Here is a 21689-nt window from a genome sequence, read left to right as displayed (position 1 = left end):
TCAAAGTGCTGAAGCCTGAATTTAATGCATTCGTGGGTAACAAGAGCAGCGCATACGTACTCCGTAATGTTGCATGTTTTAATGCTTGTGTGAAAATAAGGAGGAGTGAGATGAAGGAGTTACAATGGTGCTTATGGATCCGCGTGATGCTGTTTTCCCTGATGTACTGGCCCAGTGTTAGTCGCCATCACACGCTATTCAGGAGAGGATGTCAGGCTTCAGGGGTCGGAGCTACAATTATCCTCTTTATGCTAATGAGAGAGCCTGTCCCTCCTCGTCACGGTCCCCATCCTCGCCCCCCTCGCTCCTTTGTCTTCTGTGTGACTCACGTGGCTTGGTGCTTGAGCTGTTTCAATCACTAGAAGGTTGATGAACAAGATTTATAGTCTTGTCTGTAACAGTTAAAGTCATCAACATTTGGAGAAAGCAGTGGTTCTCACTTCTTTTATTTGAGGAGAACGTATTACTTATTGTTGCTTTTAAAGCGTAAAAGTTTTGGCTTTTCCTGAAAAGGTCTCTCTATTGCTAAAATACAGGCAACATAATAAATAGCTGAGATTCTGACATCCTTACACCCACTGTCAAGAAGAATCAGAGAATGGACTTGTTAGTCAAGGATATACAGTATTCAGTTTAAAGAAGAGAAATAATGAGGATTAGATAATACTACATAGCTTCTGAATACCGCAAAGTATTAGTGACATAAGACATGCAACTACAGGGTCAAGCTGGAACTATTTTTAATTCTTGATGGGTCCGAAGAGTTCTTGGAACTGTTCAGTGGCCCATGAGGAATTTCTGAGCCGGCTCCACTGATTTACGATATCCCGTGATGTTGAGAGAGGACATTTGTTTTTGCGTTTGTTTGTCAATGAGCATGCGCGTGCGTGTGTATGTATGTGTGTGTAAGCGAGAAAGTGAGGTGGAGGGGCTAGCATTAAGAAACAATATAGAATGATCTCCAAATTGTGATTGAACATAAAACATGCTTCCAATTTGTTCAAGCCAGTGTCTGCATGTATACATACATATATATATGTATGTATGCGTGTGTGTATGTATATATATGTATATATATATATATATATATATATATATGCATGCATGTATACACTACCGTGAAAAATATTTGCCCTCCTTCCTGTTTTTTGTGTTGTGAGCGTATTTATCAGACACAAAGATTTCAGTTCAGCAAAACAAATTTCAATATCACACAGAGACAAGGAAATGCAAAATGCAGTTTCTAAATGTCAATTTATGTCCCCGTATACGCATCCCCATCTACAAATGAAATGAGATCACAAATTAAGCTATGTTCACTTTCATGAATTGAAATGATGCACTTGCTCTGTGGTCACCTGTATTAGACTTCACAATTTTGCAGAAGGTTTTTTGTGCAAATTCAACTAAAAGTGCTTTTTTTATTGAGTGTGCTTGTACTGTTTATCATCCTTTCATTGAAAAAAAGAGAACCTATGGATGAAGTGATGAAAATCCTTTTTTTTTCTCAGCCCCCCCCCCCCCCACATATCGGTTAAGCTCACCCCCCGCCCCCCTTAGCCGCAGGAAAGAGTAAATCATGATGCCGTGGCTGCTTTACGGGTTCTGCTGTTGCCCTGTTGCTTAGTCGAACTATACATCGTATCCTAATAAAATATGACAACGTATGTGATTGTCATGGTTGCAAAACCAAAAGAACATTGGTATTCTGGTGATCTTACAGTTTGTGTTTTGAGTCTTTGTTTTGTTTATGACACAACTCCAGCGAGACCATGGACGAGTTTCACATATAAATCATTTTCTCCCTCATTTGCACCGTTTTTGCCCGAGACATTTTTCTTCACTAGCCAACAAAACCCCTCATTGACACTTTTGTCACATGCGGACCTTCAGTCCAGGATTTATGAACCTGTGAGGCTTTTGTTTATTTACGACGCAAGGAATCTGCTTCGAATACTGTATGAATGTCATCTTGTCTTGTTAAATCAAACCAACATGCCAGCACAACATCATAACTTCATGAATCTCGTTTAATTGATTTGTGCGAGATGAACAGATTGTCATCATTAGCGCGTTCAAAGGTGCATGTACAAAGTAGGTCCGGTTCTCTCATTACTGTGTGTAAGCGTGTGCGTGCGCGCAAGATTATTACAAGACCCAACTTCCTGTTATCAAGTCTTGAGTGGTTCGTCCTGTCTACATTCGGAATATATCCAGCCATCCTTTTCTATTTCGTTTATCGTCATTAAAGCGTCTCAGGTGAGCTCGAGCTGATTCCAGTAAACTTTAGGCGAGAGGCGAGGGTACACCACAGAGTGGATACCAGCCAATCACAGACATATCAAGTGAACCCCCATTTATCGTGGGGGATATTTCCCAGACTACAGGTGTAAATTGAATATGAACAGGCCACATAAAACATGTAGAAATCATTTTCCCCATTCCCTAATCTCTAAACGGATTTTAACTCTCAGTTCAGCGTAGTTCTCAGAATAAGAGGCTTCAAAATATGAGTCACTCAGTTGAAGTTTACCATCAAAGTGACATCAAGACAACAGGGACGTGCTAGGAACAAAATTCGGCCTGGGAATAGTCGACAGCGGCCCTCACTTGCTAAAAAGTAATCAACAAGCAGGGTTGGGGGGGGGGGGGGCGGGGCGCGCTACTGTCATGCATTCAAAAGTTGTCATCGACGTACCCCATGCGCCGAAATGTAGTCGGGATGGCATGTGGCAGTCACGTGCCGAAAAATTCCCGATGGCCACCCCGCCCCTAAAAGCAAAAGACTCCACTGAGGACATGCAAATGTTTACCTGTGTACTTCAATAACCCAATAAATAAAATGAGCCTTTGCAAACGCGTACTATGCGATGAACCACAATTTAGCAGTAAGCACTGTAACAGACAAACCATCATTTACACTCATACCATGTGGGCATAGCGTGTGTGCTTATGTGCTTATGCATGGGGAAAACATTGAAACTCCCCACAGGAAGGCCAGAGTCGAGATTTGAACTCCAAACCTGCGAAGTAGGAAGTAGACGTACAACCCACTCACCACTGTACCAGTAAGAGCACACTAACCGGTATTTCAAAGTTGAGCATATCATTGCTGTGTGCATTTTGTCTTTAATTGTTTTTAAAAAGGTGACTCGTGAAGCAACATGGCCAACATATGAACAAAACTCTCTTGATGAGCCATTTCAAAGGCTTATGGCAACATTTTGGAAGCCATCATGTGAGCACTAAAAATAAGATGCAATTCAAAAAGGAGTCAGCGCAATTTCTAAAATGCTTCTTCGAACACAACATCCCTCCTGTTGCGTTCATTATTCAAGGCACACAGCCAAGACATTTGCCTCCGTTTGGTGGCTCCTATCTATCCATCCATCCATCCATTTTCCGAACCGCTTGATCCTCACTAGGGTCGCGGGGGGGGGGGGGGGGGCTGGAGCCTATCCCAGCCGTCTCCGGGCAGTAGGCGGGGGACACCCTGAATCAGTTGCCAGCCAATCGCAGGGCACACAGAGACGAACAACCATCCACGCTCACATACACACCTAGGGACAATTTAGAGCGTCCAATCAGCCTGACATGCATGTTTTTGGAATGTGGGAGGAAACCGGAGCACCCGGAGAAAACCCACGCAGGCCCGGGGAGAACATGCAAACTCCACACAGGGAGGCCGGAGCTGGAATCGAACCCGGTACCTCTGCACTGTGAAGCCGACGTGCTAACCACTGGACTACCGGGCCGCCCTGGCTCCTATCTAACAAAAAATAAATAAAATAAAACGAGGCTGTGCTGGCATCGTCATGAGTCTGTGTGGTCTGGGTTCACGTGTAGACAACACATGTACCTTCTGTTGATGTATGTGTTTTTATGCAGTGAAAAGTGACTTCACACTCCGGTAACGACAGATCCGGTCTGACATCCGTCAGGCCACATCTCATTATGTCAATGCTGCAAAACCAGTGCATGTTTATTTGCTTTGAGCGAGTGTATTTGGAAGCTTTTGTTCATGTGGGAGAATAAGGTCTTAGCTGGTCTTAGCAACGCAAACAGCTGCTTCGTCACTCATTTTATGGAGCCAAGTCAGTCGGTCTCCTGTGAAATATCTTGGTAATGAAGTTTTGGACGTTTTGACTATGTGCAGCCACCATTACAGAGTAATACTGATTGCACGGATTCATTCTCACAAGATTTAAACAACCTCGATCAGCCGTTTATTTAGCATTCCATATATGTTTTCGCTAATCCCATAAAATCTGAAGTCCCCATTAATTATAGCATAATTATCTGTCCATCCATTTTCGAGAGTATTTGTCCACATTCGGGTGATGGGTGAGTTGAAGCCCTTCCCAGCACACTTTGGGCAAGAGTATATAGACAAGCAGCCATGAACATTCAAATTCACAACCGTGGGCAATTTTGACTCTTCAATTAACCTAGCATGTTATTTTGGGAATGTGAGAGGAAATTGCATCGCATGATTATTCGATCATAATTAGTGTAGATAACCTAACCTCAAACGTTGTAGGGCAGGGGTGGCCAACCAGTCAGAGACTAGAGCCAATTTTTTTTACTGTGTTACTGCAAAGAGCCACACACACACACACATTTTTGCCCAAAGATCGACTTTTGGAGCGACCAACCTCCCACGATCGACCCAATCGCACACGTGCAAGCATATGGACACACACACACACGACCATGCACTCGCGCACATATGCATGCACGCCACGAGCCACGAGCAACAGCCTGAACGTCCGAACATAAATGAAACCTAAAGACACAAACACATCTTTTTTTCCCCCCATTTTCTCCTCCCACCACTCGCAGTCGACTTGGGACCATTGTCCCAAGTCTCTTCGTCGACTCTTGGTCGATTGTGAGCGACGTATTGGGCACCCCTACCTTAAAAACAGAGGTAATTCGCTGATTAGTTTAGCACTTGGCGCCGTTTTCTGCGCATGAGCGGTGATTCAGTCATCTGATTGGTTGCCCTCTATGTCAATCAAGTAACGCGATTGATGATAGGCTGACGTAGTACGTTCTATGTATCAAGCACCGTTGCTTTAATGGCAGCGCCATCGCCGAGGCGTTTTTGACAATTGTCGTGTGAAAGCCGGGAGCCGCATTGAACCAGCCAAAGAGCCGCATGCGGCCCGCGAACCGCGGGTTGACCACCCCTGTTGTAGGGCATGGCATGGTGAGTTGATATCCCATGTAAGTAGCAATTAGAAGCATCAGTCTGCACCCCAACACCTCTGTCCCTTTCAGGTGCAACCTCCCCGCTAAGTAGATCATAACCCATCAGGAATACAAATGGAGTCTCATTCGCCATGATACCTCAACCTCCAGGAAAGAATCCTGCTCTAATGGAGCTAGCCCATCAGTGCCCCCCCCCCCACACCCTCCACTCCCCATTAGCTACTCGTTATTTCCCACACAGCCGTTTTAAGTCGTGTTTTGGTGTGAACTTGTATGTTTTGGTCATGCAGTGCCGATGCGCAAACAGCTACCTGACTGAACGTGTTAATGGGGAGGTGAGCTCGGGTTAAGAACGGCCACCTCCATTACACTGAATTACGTGACATTGCAGAGGTGCGCGTGTGTCGTTACTGTACATTAGGATTTGAGCTCATGTTTCAGGACTTTGCTGTAGAATATGAAAACAAATAGAAATGACAGCATTTTGACACTTTATTGGAAACAATAAAATGTAAAAGTGGACAAAAAGAGTTAAACGATTTCTTCTTGTTCACCGCAAAGGATTGCGCCAACCCCTCCCCACCGCCCCATCCAGCCACCAATGGACCGGGCAACTTCAACTCAATGTCGGGCACCTGCATGAAATCTGCAAGTTGGGTAAGTCACATTTTTTTCTTGCCCAACAATAGCATGTGGAAATTAAATTTTGTGCCCTCTGTGGTGCTTGACTACAGACGTACGAGGAATATGTTTCAAGAATTTGTTAAAGGGAAAGTCAAGTCATAAACGTTCTTCCAATAAAATGTTCTTTGCAGACACACTAGTCTAAACATGGTGTTCTGATTAATATTGTGTTTGTGGAAGATGAATTAAGCCGCAAAATCCATCCAGGTGCCAGCCTTGGGCACTATGATGTCATTTTCAGTCAAAAGGGAGTGGCAAGTGTCTGGCCCATGAGATGGATAAAAACGGGTGTGTTTTGCTGCTTAATTCATATTCCACAAATACAATAACAACATGAATGTCGTGGTTATTATTGTAAAAAAAAATTTGAGTTGACTTCACTTTCAGTGAATGTGAGAATCTGCATCGGCAATTATGGACATGGGAGAATATGGCCCAATGGTGCATTACTAGAACGCTCAATATTTATTGCTATGTGACGAAAATCCACTACTCAATGTGTTATAGAGTTTGAAAAACAAATAAATCATTCGGATTCATTTGTTTCTGGCTGTCATCACCAAGAATTAAAATGTCTTAAAGGTCTGGTCGGATTGCCAAATCGTTTGAGAGAGATTCAAATTGCAGCCAGATGTTTATGGCCCCCGCTACCCTTGTGAGGATAAATGGATGGATGGATGTTGATGGCGAGAGATCCTTTGTTGTCATGGTTGTCAGAATGGCAAAGGGCCATTCATGTCTATGCATAAATAGAACGTTGATTTTTGGCTGCAGACAGCAAGGCAAGAGCACTCTCCCAGGGAATTCCACGCTTCCTTTTTTCTTTCGATGACTCTTCGGTGCCCTGATCACTCGAGCTATGATGAGCTTGCTTTTTGGACAGTCCAATCAACAACCTTATTGGTTGCCAAGCAGGAGGTTGACATACATGTCAACCTCGGCTAATAGCTGCCCTTATAAATGATTACGATTCCCCTTACAAAGCAACAAAAACCCGTACAGCGGCTTACCGCGCATGCGCACATCCTGCTTTATCAGTCCGACCGTACGCAGCGATAAAAAAAAAAAAAAGTATGATTGATGATTATTTTTGCTGGTTTGCCGTGACAATAGTAGCGATCGACGACAGCATTGTCATTGGCTACCAGCAGGTGAGATGATCTGGATTTGAGCCAAAATGGTCTTTGTGAGATCGGTTCACAATTGTTTGGGGGGTTTTTTCGTATAAAAATTGTAATACGCCGTACATGATTTGAAATGATAAAAAAAACGTATAAAATACGGGGAAAACGTACAAGTTGACAGGTATGTCAACACCTGTAACCCCCAACTTGAGAGTCGGGCATCGATGCAAACCATTGTTTGCACAAAATTTTTCAAATATAATACAGTGAAACTCCTCTACAACGAAATCATGTTTGTAGCAAAAAAAAAATTCACAACAGGGGTTATTTCACTGTGGGAAAATTTTATCTCAGATGTAAACGTATATGTGTACTCTTTATTTTTATTCCAATACTGTGCATAAATATAAGCATACAGTACACTTATTTGATATTGTTTAACATTAACATACAATTGTTTGATATTAATCACTCCACTTGGTCTGTTGTTTTTAAAAAGTCATTTATACTCTTTTGCTTCCCAACACTTCTCAATTTCTTGGATAATGTTTTTTATTTAGCTTCCTCCGTCTTTCATTTTGATCACTTTTACCCTCTGTTCCAGCGTCAAAGCTCTTCTTGTCTTAGCTGCTTGACGTCCAAGGGTCCGTTTTGTAGTCATTTTAGCAATGCAACGTTCTTGCTGCGTCTGAAACTAACAAAAACAACTACGGTACTTCCTGGACTACTGTGCATGTGTTAACCAGTGTGGTGGTTGCTGTTGCCATTTCCGAACAAAGCAGTAGAGGTCGCTGTTGGATTAGACTTTTGCAGAAGGCTTGTTTTCGTTGTTGTGAATCTCTTCGCGAGGCAAGAGCAGAGACAAAGATTTCGTATAATGGAACAGGGGGGTTTTTCGTCGTAGGGGGAACAGAAAAGTGGGAAGGGCTTTCATGCATGAACATTTTTCACGTTTGGGGGTATTTTCGCCCATGTAGGTTTCATTGTAGAGGAGTTTCACTGAACTGCTAACTCACCAGCTGCTACACGACTGAGAAGATACAAGTGCTAGTTAATAATTTTATATGTTTAAGTAAAACACTCGTCGGGTACACCAGAATGACAAATTTGGCAACAAGTGGTTCCTAAATGGCAGCGAGTTATTCAACGAGCGTAAGCACAGTGGAGGTTCTTACCAGTATTGTACCGTGAATTGTAAAAAGCCATTCTGCTCAAGAGTAGAAGTCTGACGGGTGTCTAAATAGCTGAGGGTGATGAATAACGCCAGTTGCGTGACGAGCTCAGCACACCTGATCACACCCAACCCTGAAAAGAAAACAAAGACAAAGGCCAACCAGGAAACAGACACTATTTAGGGGACAACCTGAGGCTGTGCACAATAATGTGGGTCCGTTTCACTAATACACTAGAGCTGAACGATTTAGAAAAATAGTCTAATAGCCAATTTTTGATGGGGGGGTTCTCACTATTGCAATAGCCATTTAATATGCGATTATTTCTTTCCAAGGTCCTCTTACCATGCATTTTTTTAAACAAACACAAACATATGTAAATCAATCAATAAACAAATATATTATTCGTTCAAGTTTGGTTTTATAGGTCAGGATTACTCTAAAATAATTTACGAAAAAAATTTGACTGTCAGTTTTTAGGCGTTAACTTGGGCAGCTTCACCAAATTCTACCGAACAGTTGCGGCACAAACACAAGTCAGTAAATCATGACTCCAGTACCAACGATAATGTCAACAAATCGGTGGTTTTATCACTTCAACTTTTCACGTGAACATGATTTGCTCTGGATTTGATGACGCAATTTTAAATGGTTGATGCCGTTTTGGGGGTCTCCTGAATAGTGACTATTTTGGAGGTGCCATATTTGGACCCGATGTCAGCAATATTTAATTTTATGACGGTTTTCTTTTGTGAGGTGCCTTTTCCAATGTCAAATACATGAATGTGTCTTGAGGGTGCCTGCCTCGACACAATTATAATTTTTCCGATTATATAATTGGGGAGTCCTGACTGTTTCTACCACGTAGAAAGTGACAGCCTTGCGGCGAAAAGCTCCATGCACGCCCAATCTAAAGTTGCCACCACGACCCAGATGGAGTCCTCTCTTAGAAGTGACCGACGTGCTAGTTACAGATGCTTGATGATGAAACTTGGCAGCCCAGTGCCAAGTATTTAAGCGGACTCTCTTCAACCAGGCACAGATGGTGCTGTTTTGCTTTGAAAGAATAAGAGGCTAGGACGTGACCGCCCGTTTCGTCAGCAGCCGTGTGTTTGTTAGCTGGCGCGAGGAAGGAGAGAAAGAAGGAGGCGGTCAACTTTGACAGATGCTTACAATTAGACCTACTGGGAAGTGCCTTCTTGTCAGGGCCGCCACAGTCTTTTTGAATAGATTGCTGTCAAGGTATTGGAAATGTTTCCGCCTTGGCCTTACACTGATCACCTTGGCAAAACAGGAACAGGTAATGAGCTTCGCTGCATCTCAACCGTACATACTCGACAATCTAAAGAACGAACGACTGTCAGGATGTGAGCTTTTTCTCAGTCCGACACTTTTATAGTGCTGAGGTCGACCAGGTAATAGGTTGTGACATTCACCGGCCAATTTGCTCTCATTGCTGCCAAAGTGGTTTCAAGGTAGAAAAACTTATGACCCGATCCAGGCTGGATGTATGCCAAGTTCAAGTACTGTACGTCTGCATTCATAACTGCTCATGTGACAGCATGCCGCAAGGCAATGCCGGACTATTGCTCAACCTACAGTAGATAGACATAAAGAATTACAGATGAGCGGGCGGCCCGGTGGGCCGGTGGGCCAGTGGTTAGTGCGTCGCCCTCACAGTGCAGATGTCGTGGGTTCAGTCTTCCTGTGTGGAGTTTGCATGTTCTGGTACAATATGCTAAAGTATAAAACTGACATGTGCTGGTACTCCTTACCACTGCGTATCGGCCTACTTTCACTGTATCCAAGTATCCAAGGTTGCAAACAAGCCTACAATAGAAATTCCCCATATCCCATCAGACGCACTCTGATGGAACTTGTTATTGTACAGCTCCAAGTCCAGAAAGTTAAATGTCAAGTCAACTCACTTTCATTAATACGGTGCCAATTCACAGCAGAAGTTATCCCAAAGCAGTTTTACACACCGAGCAGGTCAAGAACCAAAATCCTCATGGCATTGCCATGAGGATTTTGCCTTACATTACATGTTTTTTCAATAATATATCCAACTAAACCCCACATGAGCAAGCAGCTGGTAAGAGAGGCAAGGAAAAACCTGAAGGAAGAAAACTTGAACAGAGCCCAGGCTCCGTGGGGCAACCATCTGCCTCGGTTTCAGATGGAGTGACAGAGTGAGCCGTATCAACAGTAATAGTCCCATGATGTCAGCAACAACGATGATACTGATCTGCTCCCGATACCACTGTCCCCGGCCTCACCATCGACCATAGGGCAAAGACAAAGAGGAGCAGGTTAGTAAGATACTACACGATGATGAGGTGAGAAAGATGGAGAGAAGTCAAGGGAGGAGGAAGGCAAGCTCTGTGAATCAAGGGAGATCCTCCCCAGCAGTTCAGGCCAGTGGCAGCAAAACCAAAAAAAAAAGAGCCAGCGCAAGCTTCAGTCATCAATGACTACTATCCTAATCATCCGAGTAAAAAGACTAAAAGATCATATCCATCCATCCATTCTCTAATCCGCTTAACCTCACAAAGTGCATGGTCGTGCTGGAGCCTATCCCAGCTGTCTTCGGTCACCAGCCAGAAAAAATCATATGGCAGGATTAAAAAAAAAATCTACAATAAAAATGGGATTCACATTGAATAGATAAATGAATAAATAAGGGAGTAGATACATTTCAGAATAGAAAAGAAATGAATGAAAAACCAACCCAAACAGGTGAGTCTCGAGCCTCCTTTTAAACTCATCAATAGGGCTATGATGGCTTCTGGCAGGCTGTTCCGGGAGCAGCTTCTCGGTAGCTTTTCGTTCTAGATTTGGGAACAATTAAAAATGCAGTGCCAGAGGAGGACCACAGGGCCCAACGAGGATTGATATAATAAACGCACTTCAGTTTGATATGATGGCCCAGGTAAGGAGAAATTGAACCTGAAATTCAACCTGAGACACACAGGGGACCAATGCAATGATCTTAAATTCGGTGTGATGACAAGCCATTGAACCCGAAAGCAACAATGATGTAATAGCCTGTGATAGTCGAGTTTTCTGTTTTACTAGAGAAACATCCATTTGACTCGTGAGCTCGAAATCACTGGTCGTCCGTCAAGGTCGAAGCCCCATTTTCATTGCTCCATGAAACATTGGATCGGTGTTGATGAATGAAACAAGAATGCTTCATTGAATGTTGATGACTTCAAGCCACTCGAATGAACCCATTTGATTGGCTTCCTGGTTCCTGAAAGAAGAACCTTTGCATGTTGTTAAGGGTGATTTAGGAGTTTAAACCATTTAAGCTTGATGTAATGAACTTTTCATGCTTCCACACTCGAAACATGAAGGTTACGGAAAAAGTCGTCTTTGGGCTCTTTTTTTTTTTTTTGCTTTACACAAACAAGTGTGTGTGAAATGCATTCAAATTCCCTCCGCTGGCTTCAAACTCTTGTTTGATTTTTTTTCAAAGATGCGCAAAATCTGTCGGTGATGTGTGTGTTGCGGTCTGTGATGAAAAAAAGATTGCCGCCCGGGCTTGCATGAGAGCAAGTTTTCTAATAGCCCAAATGGAAATCATGCTGCTCTCGGGGGCTTGTTTGTTGCGAATAATACATCAACAAGACAGCGGCGCGAGTGCGGCTGTAATGTGACTGTCTAAAAGCAACGGCGCACACTAAATAATGGTTCAAAAGTCCCTCCACACTCCCTTGTCTGTTTCCAGGTGACAGTAACCAAGCATTGAGGCGTCTGGCTCATGTAAGAGAGAAACTATCGAGGGCATATTTTGTCGAGAAAGACAAGGGTCAAACATGGGAGACGGGCAGCATTGTGAGAGAATGACGGTAAATATAATTATGTGTCATTTTCTGCCTCTGAAAGCAGCCTTGTTCAGAACTATGTACTATGGAAGTGAGAGGTGCACAGTCGTTCTGCCAAACAGCACCTCTGCTCCACGCAAATATGACAGCAAATGTCACATGTACCAATGGATGATTGGGGGAGAATAATTTTCACCTTTGACCCGCTGCAGTCGCACGCTGTGTCGTTCGGCGCAGTGCCACTATCTCGTCTTCTATAACGTCAAATTTGTGCTCGAACTTTATTTTCTCCGACACTGACTAAATTGTGATGCAAATGCACTCTGTGATTGCTCTGTTTCCGACGTTATCTTGCCCACTTTGGAAAGAGAAAATTGCACATTTAACATTATTGCTGGCCATTTTCCCGAGCAGATTGTGAATTTTCTGATTGATGCCCTCGCCAGGAAAGGCAGCTCGCTTTGGAGAACACTGCTTTGATTCATAGCTTGTATTTTCTAAAGAGTAAAACTCTTCCTGAGGATGGATTTAAGGCCGCTACTGCATTTAGTAGTGATATGATGGAAACCTTTGAGGAGTGGCTCACCTTATTTAATATACCAATTACTGATGTCGGGGTTTTTTTCCACTCAAGTACACGTTTTAATAACTGTTTTGAAAAAGTCTTTTCTCACTCCGAAACTGATCATATTTAGCCTTGACAGTTTGTTTGCGAAATCTTCATGCCTTTTAAGAATGAAACATTAGGAAAACATGCTGGTTAAGTAGTTTGCATGTCTGCCTCACAGTTGAGAGGTTCTGGGTTGGTATATTTGCTCCAGCCGTTTTGTAGATCAGATTAATTTTTTTCAAAATGTGAATGTGTAAATGATAGAAAATAGTTTTACAAAGTGCCTAATAATAAAACAATAATTTATCATCATCTCCAGCTACTCCGGTTTCCTCCTACATTCCAAAAGCCCGCCTCTTACCCAAAGTCAGCTGGGATAGGCTCCAGCATTCGCGTGAACATAGTAACAATAAGCAGTATGGAAAATGGATGAAATGATGTTGCATGAATGCAGAAATAAAAATAAAATGTGTACCCAAAATACTCTAGTTCCTTTTAATAACACTTGACCAGAAATGGCTCGATATGCCCCTGAACATATATTCAGTGCTGATTTTAGAAATATCTTTACTTTTTTCTAGCACATCATGGTTTTGAGATATTTTTACTTTTGTGGATAAGTTTGACCTGTAAAAGCTTGCACAATGCGGATTTTACCATGCGTTGTAATTTATAGCTATATGACATTTCAGGAAAGAAAATCCACCTTACATCATAAATATTTGCAAAGATGTTTGCATAAAACATTATTATTATTCATAGTTGTAGTAGTATTATTGTTGCTGTTGTGATGAAAATCTGATATGCTTGGGGAAAAAAACGAGCAGATTCTGAATCTGTGAAAAAATAATAATCTTGAAAAGTTTACTTGCATCTCTGATTCAAAAGCCTGTAAAAATGTGCCACAGAGCTACCCCGCTGTTTCCCCTCCTCCCCTCAGGAGACCCCCGCCCCCCCATCCAGGCTCACATCTACCCTTCCACCCCTCCCTTCCTGGGTTAAGCTAATAAGCCAAAATAATATGTCTGTACTGATTGAAATCAGTCATTTGCTCAAATACTTCAGTACTCATTTATGAAACACAGTTCCACACCAAGGCCAATCCTACGCATACAAGCTTCTCTTTCAGCCTGAGAATATTTTGTGTGCCCTGAAAGAAAACATGAAAGATGATTCCTCTTAAAACGGGATGCTTCATGGTGTGCCTGTCAACATCAACTTTCAGTCTCAACATCCATCATCTTCTTCCTCCCTCGCGCCTCCATAATCCATTTCCCAACCTCTCCACTTTACTATACATTCCATTTGTCCTGGTCGCAGCAGAGTGCAAATAGACGTTCCCACTCTCACATTCTTGGCTACTTTGTCAAAAACTTTAGCAGGGGCTGAACCCCTGTTCGTTTTACGCTACTGACGTCTGCTCCGTGCCAAATCCTCTGTCTGTCTGCCTGCACGCAGGCATCCCAACCCCTTCGCACTGCCGCTGCCTGTCGTGATCGTTGCCTAGTAACTCGTTCACTGCACACTAAACACCAGGCTGTGCCACGGGTTTTAAAAATGTTGACTACAGGCGGATACTCGTGAGACTCTACCCGTACTCAAAAGAGGAAACGGCAACATACATATATATATAGAGAGAGAGAAAGGAGAGTGGGAAGAGGCACACCCTTGGCTTGACAGTGTCAGTGGGGAGGACTATAAAGCAAAATGTAAGGTTTGCCGGAGAACATCTATTGAGACTTTAATATTTTTTCCTTCCTCTTAAAGTAAAGTTGTCCAAAGTTGTTACATTTAAAGCACTTTATAGGCTACATATTTCATTTAAGTATTGTCCTCTTTCAGTGCAAGTGTCCCCAGACAAGCTTTGTGTAATTTACAGCCCTTTATATGCATACAATACAGTAGGCCAGGTCTATATGCTCAAGTTCTGGCTATTAAGTGTTTCATAATTGTTCAAAGTGTTTAAATACACATTTTTCTTTCATTTAAAGCACTTTTTAATGGCTATGCTCAGGTTCAGGCTACTTTACGCAATAGAAAAATAGTGTTCATTGCTAATAAAGAAGAAGATAAGAAAAACTTCATTTGTCTCAGAATGGAGAAATTCCCAATTTTAAATATTTAAATGTTAAAAAAGCACTTTAAACTTTAAGTACGTCAAAATGCTTTCTTGACTTCTCCTTCCTTACTGACCACCAAGTGACCCCATGTTCCAGAGGCTCAGATGACGTGTAATAATGTTAATTAAATCAAAGCTTTTTTTCCCCATATAAAAAAACAAAACATGTGATCCTATGCATTTCAAAGGTTTTGGAGAGCCAAACCCTCACATTTTTTTCGCCCACATGGTTTTGCCGCGATGCTGTGAGCAGTGTCACTTATTTCCAGATCTGAACGGTGGCAAACCGAGTGGACTTTAGTCTTTACACAATCATTATGAACCTTATGATACATTTATGATAAATTTATTTTCATCACAGAAAACATTTTTCTTTTTTTTTTCACATAAATGTCGAACCACTTCTGCCATGTGGCTCTTACCTTCATAATTTGCATTTAATTGAGTCTTTCTCCTAAAAAAAGTAGTCATATGCTGAATTTTGAAATTGGTTTGTGAGCAACAAGGCGTGTCTCAACTTGTCCATCTGCTAAACTTAATCCAGTCTCCCGACTTTTCCCACCCCTGCTTTAAATTGTCCAAAGGAGTGAATGTGAGTGAGAATGGATGATTATTTGTGTGCTCTGTAATTGGCTGGCGACTCGTCCAGGGGTGTAAGGCTGCCCAAAGCCAGCTGGGATAGACTCCAGCCCACCTGCAACCGTAATGAGAAAGCGCTATAGGAAATGCATGCATGGTAGATAAAATCAAATTATACACACCAACCCGAACCAATGTGGAATGATAAAAAGCTCCAGAATTCAGTATGAGCTTGTGTGGTGTGTTTCTGAACAGGATGTCCAGTTACGGACACGACTTAGTGCATCGTGTTCCTCCTGCAATTCTCATGAGATTCCACAGAGCCGCAATGTATACAAAGAGAATGCATGCCAGTCGTTTCATCTGGAGTTGGAATCCTATTCCACTGTTTGCGTCCAGAGTCCACGTAAACATGAATTATTCCTTCAATTGTTGATATTATTGGTTCAAATAGCTTGCATGATTCACTATCGCGCAAACTGCTAAAATATGAAGTCGCAACAACTTGAAGTCAATTTGTTTCCCTCGTGATGATACACAGAGGAGTAGTGGGTCAACTACAGTAAAAGGCAGGATATTAATTTCATAACATTTGTTTTGAACTGCCCAGGGAGGAAATTGATTTTTTTTTCCTGCTGCCGTCGCCTTCCCACAACCCCTCTGTTCCCGTCTCTCGTGTCAGCGAGCTAATCGTGTCCGTAAAGTTGACTCAAGAGGAGAAGTTCAAATAGAATTAGCCCCGTTCTGCCTCATTAGGCGTTATCCCAATAATCCAGCCTTCCTTGGTCCGCTGTGCAGTGACGCTTCCCACTTGTACCGATATAGGTAACCATGGAGAGGCCTCCTTGTCCTTCAGTGTGCCTCAGGGCAGACAGCTGCTGGATTTTATTTCTGTAAACAGACCAATTGCGGATCATTACAATATACTATAAAACATTGATTCAATGTCTCCTAGGAAAGAGATGCTTTTCAAAGCTTCATTTGAATACTGTACAGATACGAAAAACAGGTGCAGTGATAAATTGTCAAGAGTATCGCAAATTTGAGGGGTTCCCCTAGATAGTGACAACGTGCTGGGTAAGTGACATGCATGCTCATCTCGCTTCCTGGATGGATGAGGTCAATATGATGAATTGGAGGTGGACATCTTGACAATTACATTGAGTAGTCGTGGCTCCTTGGTTGACTTGATGTGTATTCCCGTGGGAGTTGTCTCCTTCTCACGTTGACTAGGAGCATGTATGCTGGCGTGCTTCCGGGAGTGAGTCACTTGTTGTATTGTGAACTCCCGTGTTTATTGCTGGCGATATGTACCTGACCCAATCGAATTATGTGAAAATCCACGCTGTTGAGGCTTTTTTGTTTTTTTAACCCCTCCCAAATGCATTGGCAGGCTACAGCATATGGCTGGCTAAGAGCTGTCGTGACAAGCTAATTTATCAGTCAACATCTTCATTCAGGATTCCTTCTTGTCCAACATCGCAAATACACAACATGACGGTTTGAACCAAGATTTTGGTCGAAATGATGCATTTTATGAGACATTCAAAATTCAAGGTAACACTGTTTAACCCCTACATGTACATTTTGACTTCAAAATGGTGCCGCGAGAGTGGCTGCCTTTCCAGCAGCTCCTATATTTTGTTGTTCTACTTCTTCCTTTCATAACTTTGCTGCTGTGAATTGGGAATTTCTCCATTGCGAGACTAATAAAGGTTTTCTTATCGTATCTTACCCTGTAACCTGATAACACGATAAGCTGTCCTCTGTAGTAACCGCCGTGCCTCAAAGGGTTAAAACCAACCAAACAAACATTGTCACACAAACAATATTCATCCGTTTCGATTGACGCAAGCTAATACAAGAACAGCATTGTTTATATTTTAGCTGTGGTGTAGAGCGGCCCTGCTTCTTCGTGAATGCTGTTCCAAATATGGGGGGCACTTTATTTAATCACATGTCAGCCTCACAGTTAGGAAATTGGGGTTTCGATCAATCTCCACTGGAACGTCTTTTTGTGGAATTAGAATGTCCTTGCTTCGCCCGCATTCTCAAAACATGCATATTTATTAAATCCATTGACGATTCTGAATTGCCAATACTTGTGAAATTTGATGTGAATACTTTTTGATCCACATGTACTGCTCGTAGACTGGCTGGCAGCCAGTCTAAGGTGCCATCTGCCGTCAGTCATACCCAAGTCAGCTGGGAGTCCAAATCACTTACCCGCAACCCTGGAAATGGATGGATAGATTGTTCTAGGACAGCTAATGCGGTTGCTTTTGTGTGTACATGCTGGAACTTTCTCGGTTTGCTCTGTACTGTGTGATCCTAACGAGGCGGCAGTAAGACCGTTGAACACAGTGCAAGCGCGGTTCAGTGACACGATGTCCATGTTGCCAAACATTGATAACTTCTTCATTAACACAGTGGCCACTGTGTCACCGCCATACCGCGCCTGGCAGTGTGTGCTTCTTTGCGCCATTTATCTTATTGTGTTTACTTTGCTTAACATCACTCAGCTGTTGAGACGCTTTAACACAGTTCCCATGGAGGCTAGCCAGCAAGGATGTTGGCTGTTTAATGTGCTATTACTCTGCAGGATTTGACTCCATTTCTCTTCCAGCACATTCCAGTGTTTGTGTGTCTAAGTGCGTCTTTTTCACTTTGTAATTGGGGCCTTTTCTTCTCCCCTGCAGCTTCTCTGACATACGAGTAGAACATTTTTTTTCAACACGTTCCTTTCTTCTCTCAGGTTCAAGCTATTCATTTTCCCTGTGGTCTCTTGACAGTTCCAGCAGACGACAGAAATTGCAGCTGGTGGCACAGTGAAGAGATGTGTCACATTCCCTTTTATCATCCTTCTCCATAACCTTACTGTTTTGGGGGCGAAATGGCAGAGGTTCGGGGGTGGTGGTGGGGGGGGCACTTTCTCATTTCTCAGACTGCCTTTTACTTTCTGCCTTTCTGACTCCAAGCACTGAGTATTACAGGGGGTTTAAAAATATATAAATAAATGGGTTTACATTAAAAAAACAATAATAATAGACATCACTGTGGTCGACTGGTTCGCACCTCCTCCTCCGCCTCATAGTGCAGAAGTCACGGGTGCGAATCCCGCCCTGGCCTTCCTGTGTGGAATTAACATGTTTACCCTGCGTGGGTTTCCGGTTTCCTCCCACATTCCAAAAACATGCACGGTAGGTTGATTGAACGCTCTAAATTGTCCCAACATGTGATGGTGAGCATGAATGGTTGTTGGATTCTGTGTGCCCTGCGATTGGCCGGCAGCCAGTTCAGGGTGTCCCTCGCCTGATGTCCAAAGACAGCTGAGACAAGTTCTAGCACCCCCCCCCCCCGCCCCCCGCGACCCTGGTGAGGATAAGTTGAGTACAGTAATGTGTTACATCATGAAAATCAAAACATGACATGACTTGACAATAACTCCCAAGAGTGGAATTTTACAAAGAGAAGTTATCACCTTGGCTCTTAAAATATTGTTTGGTGTCCATAGATGTAATATTTAGTGACAAGTGTCAAGCTAGAGCAGTACTCAGTATATGAGTCATAGGGTTGTGATTTAAATGTGGTGATAACTTTTAATGCCACAGTTTTCTTTACGCAATGAAGACACGTTCTGTTTTGATGAGCTCAATGAAAGCCCTCTGCACATGCGAATATGAAGCACTAAGAGCCACTGAATTAACCGGCAAAGCACACAATCCATCTGCTCGCACAAGCGCTGCAAGCATGTCCATAAACCTCCAAACAGATGGTGTAAAAAAACAAAACAAAAAAAAACAGCAGCTACATCACTCTCTCCTGTTTTTCTTTACTTTTTTGGGGTTTTTGTTTTACATAAATGTAATTTGGAGTTACATGATTTCATTTGATATCACTTCACCGGCATGAGGATGAGCATGTGATGCGTGCCGTGTTTGACGGTTAGACAGGGTGGAGTGGTTGAACAGCTGCTTCATAAACATGCTAAGTGGGTTTATATTTTTCATACATGAATTACAATCAGAGCTGTCTGCCAGATGTGAACATTGAGCGTCTGCTTGGATGGAGCATCAAATAAAACGGGCCTTCCGGATTCCAGCTGGAGCAAAATAGGCCACTGGCTACGTTGTTTCTAAAGTCAAACACAACTTGAATGTTATCAAATGTGTATTCGTGTCAAAAATTAGAGACTGTCTTGAAAGAATGATTTTAAGTTAACTTTATGAATTAATGATGAACCGCGAGGCAAATAGCCTGATTTTTAAAAATGTAATTGTTTTCATCTCCACTCCGTGAACAGTGTGTTGCTGAATTTCTTCTCTCTAGGCAAACGCTGTGTATACTTGTATCTTATATAATAATAAAAAAAATACCATAATAGCAAACCGTTAAATCAGGGGACACCCGTGCACTCTGCTCCTCATTTCAAATAACCGCGTGAAAGGGAGTGATAAATAACTCAATCCAAAGAACAGTAAGATGAATATCAATTTTCTCTTCAAATGAGCCTGTTAGCCTCTCAGAATGCCTCAAATTCAACTCTCCGTGTGGTGTCCAAGCAATCAAGAGGTGTTTATTGACAGGGGGCTGAGGAAAAGTTGGCATTCAAGCTTGTCTCACAAGGGTGTCATTGTTATGGAAACCGTCTCACATAAACGTCGCAAAAAGGTATGGAAATGCTCCTCCTGCCAGTCAAAGCCTCTTTGTGCAAGCACTCCGAATCTAACTTTGATTCATCTGAACGTTCAGGCCTTTTTGGTCTTCCAAAATCAATTTTCAGGCTGTGAGAGGAACAGAGACCGATTGACTGTTTTCGTGCTACGACTTGATTAAATCGGTGAGAAGCACAGCCAACAAAGAAATAGATCCAGAGAATATGTGTTGATAGCATTTCACTCTAGAGATATCTCCATCCATCCATTTTCCGAACCGCTTGATCCTCACTAGGGTCGCGGGGGGTGCTGGAGCCTATCCCAGCCGTCTCCGGGCAGTAGGCGGGGGACACCCTGAATCAGTTGCCAGCCAATCGCAGGGCACACAGAGACGAACAACCATCCACGCCCACACTCACACCTAGGGACAATTTAGAGCATCCAATCAGCCTGCCATGCATGTTTTTGGAATGTGGGAGGAAACCGGAGCACCCGGAGAAAACCCACGCAGGCCCGGGGAGAACATGCAAACTCCACACAGGGAGGCCGGAGCTGGAATCGAACCCGGTACCTCTGCACTGTGAAGCCGACGTGCTAACCACTGGACTACCGGGCCGCCCTCTAGAGATATCTAATTAATAAAATAAAAAAAGTGATTTTCCCATGGGCCAAAGAGCCATTGAGAAAGAGGTTAGAACATTTGTGTTTTGACACACCCCAAAGGTCAAAGGTTAACAACGCCACAGACCACTTGGACATGATCTTATGCAGCCCTCATCTGATTTACTGCATGGGAATATAAAGAGTCACGAAGGTTTGTTCATCTACCACATTTACGCTCATTAACCTTTGGCCCGTGTCCTTTTCCACAGATCCAGTCTTGAACTTGCATAAGGATTAGACGTTAAAGGACGCTGCAGCAAGGACTGTCGTTCAAAGGCAGGAGAAGAGAAGAACTGATCCGAACTCAAAGGATGCCAGTCAGACCCTCAGGTGTGTCTCAATCACACTTCATCACACCCTACGGCCCACGAGACGATATTGAAGATGTGACCTGTTGACTGTCCAACAGAAAGTCACAATTGGAAATGGCGACGATTTTGGTATAAAATATTTCGAGTGGTTCATAGAAACATGAATCACATCAAACATTCTGGGTTTTTCCGAAAGTATAACATTGATATAAGACATTTTTAGATACTTTCTCTGCACCAGTCAACAGACAGCAATGTATGGAGCTCCATTTTTGTGATCTCCTTAGTCCTGAATGGAAATTGAAAATCCTGGCATACCAAACTGTTGCACTACTGGACTGCTTGCCTGTCAACGATCATATTAAGGTTTAATGTGGTATCACGATGGACTACCTGTTTAGCACGTCTGCCTCGCATTTCTATGGTTTGGGTTTCAAATTTTACTTCCTGTTTGAGGTTTTTGCATGTTTTGCCATATCCCTAAAACCGGCATGTTAGGGAGCTGTCATTTGTTTAATGTAAATTCCATATAAACAATTTGCTTTGAAATGTTACCATTAACTTTACTAAACTATTGTTCAAAATGGGGAAAAATAGAAATACTTGTACAATCTATTAAAAGTAAAGATTTGCAATGTTGACACAGATTTTCTTCCTATAAGAAAAGAACAAATGCGTTTGTCAAAAAATAAATAAACATAAAATGAAGTAGACACTATTGATTTTAG

The 21689-nt window shown here is 42.7% G+C and overlaps 1 protein-coding gene across 9 annotated transcripts in view; it reads left to right on the top strand.

The window, feature by feature from the left end:
* LOC147200307 (ependymin-like) overlaps window positions 1-21689 on the top strand; it is a 39843-nt gene that overhangs the window by 6261 nt on the left and 11893 nt on the right. For 8 of the 9 annotated variants that reach the window (XR_015101759.1, XR_015101760.1, XR_015101765.1 and 5 more), the window contains exons 7-8: window positions 5776-5871; window positions 20860-20980. The gene's annotated coding sequence lies outside the window, so the exon portion shown is untranslated. Of the gene's footprint in view, window positions 1-5775; window positions 5872-11927; window positions 12030-20859; window positions 20981-21689 lie in introns of those variants that run through there. The other variant, XR_015101766.1, reaches the window with a different exon arrangement.

This window comes from Hippocampus guttulatus, chromosome 9 (assembly GCF_054856545.1).
Source record: "Hippocampus guttulatus isolate MCC_2025c chromosome 9, RoL_Hgut_1.0, whole genome shotgun sequence".
Lineage (NCBI taxonomy): Eukaryota > Metazoa > Chordata > Actinopteri > Syngnathiformes > Syngnathidae > Hippocampus > Hippocampus guttulatus.
This window is presented reverse-complemented; position numbering and strand designations above follow the sequence as displayed.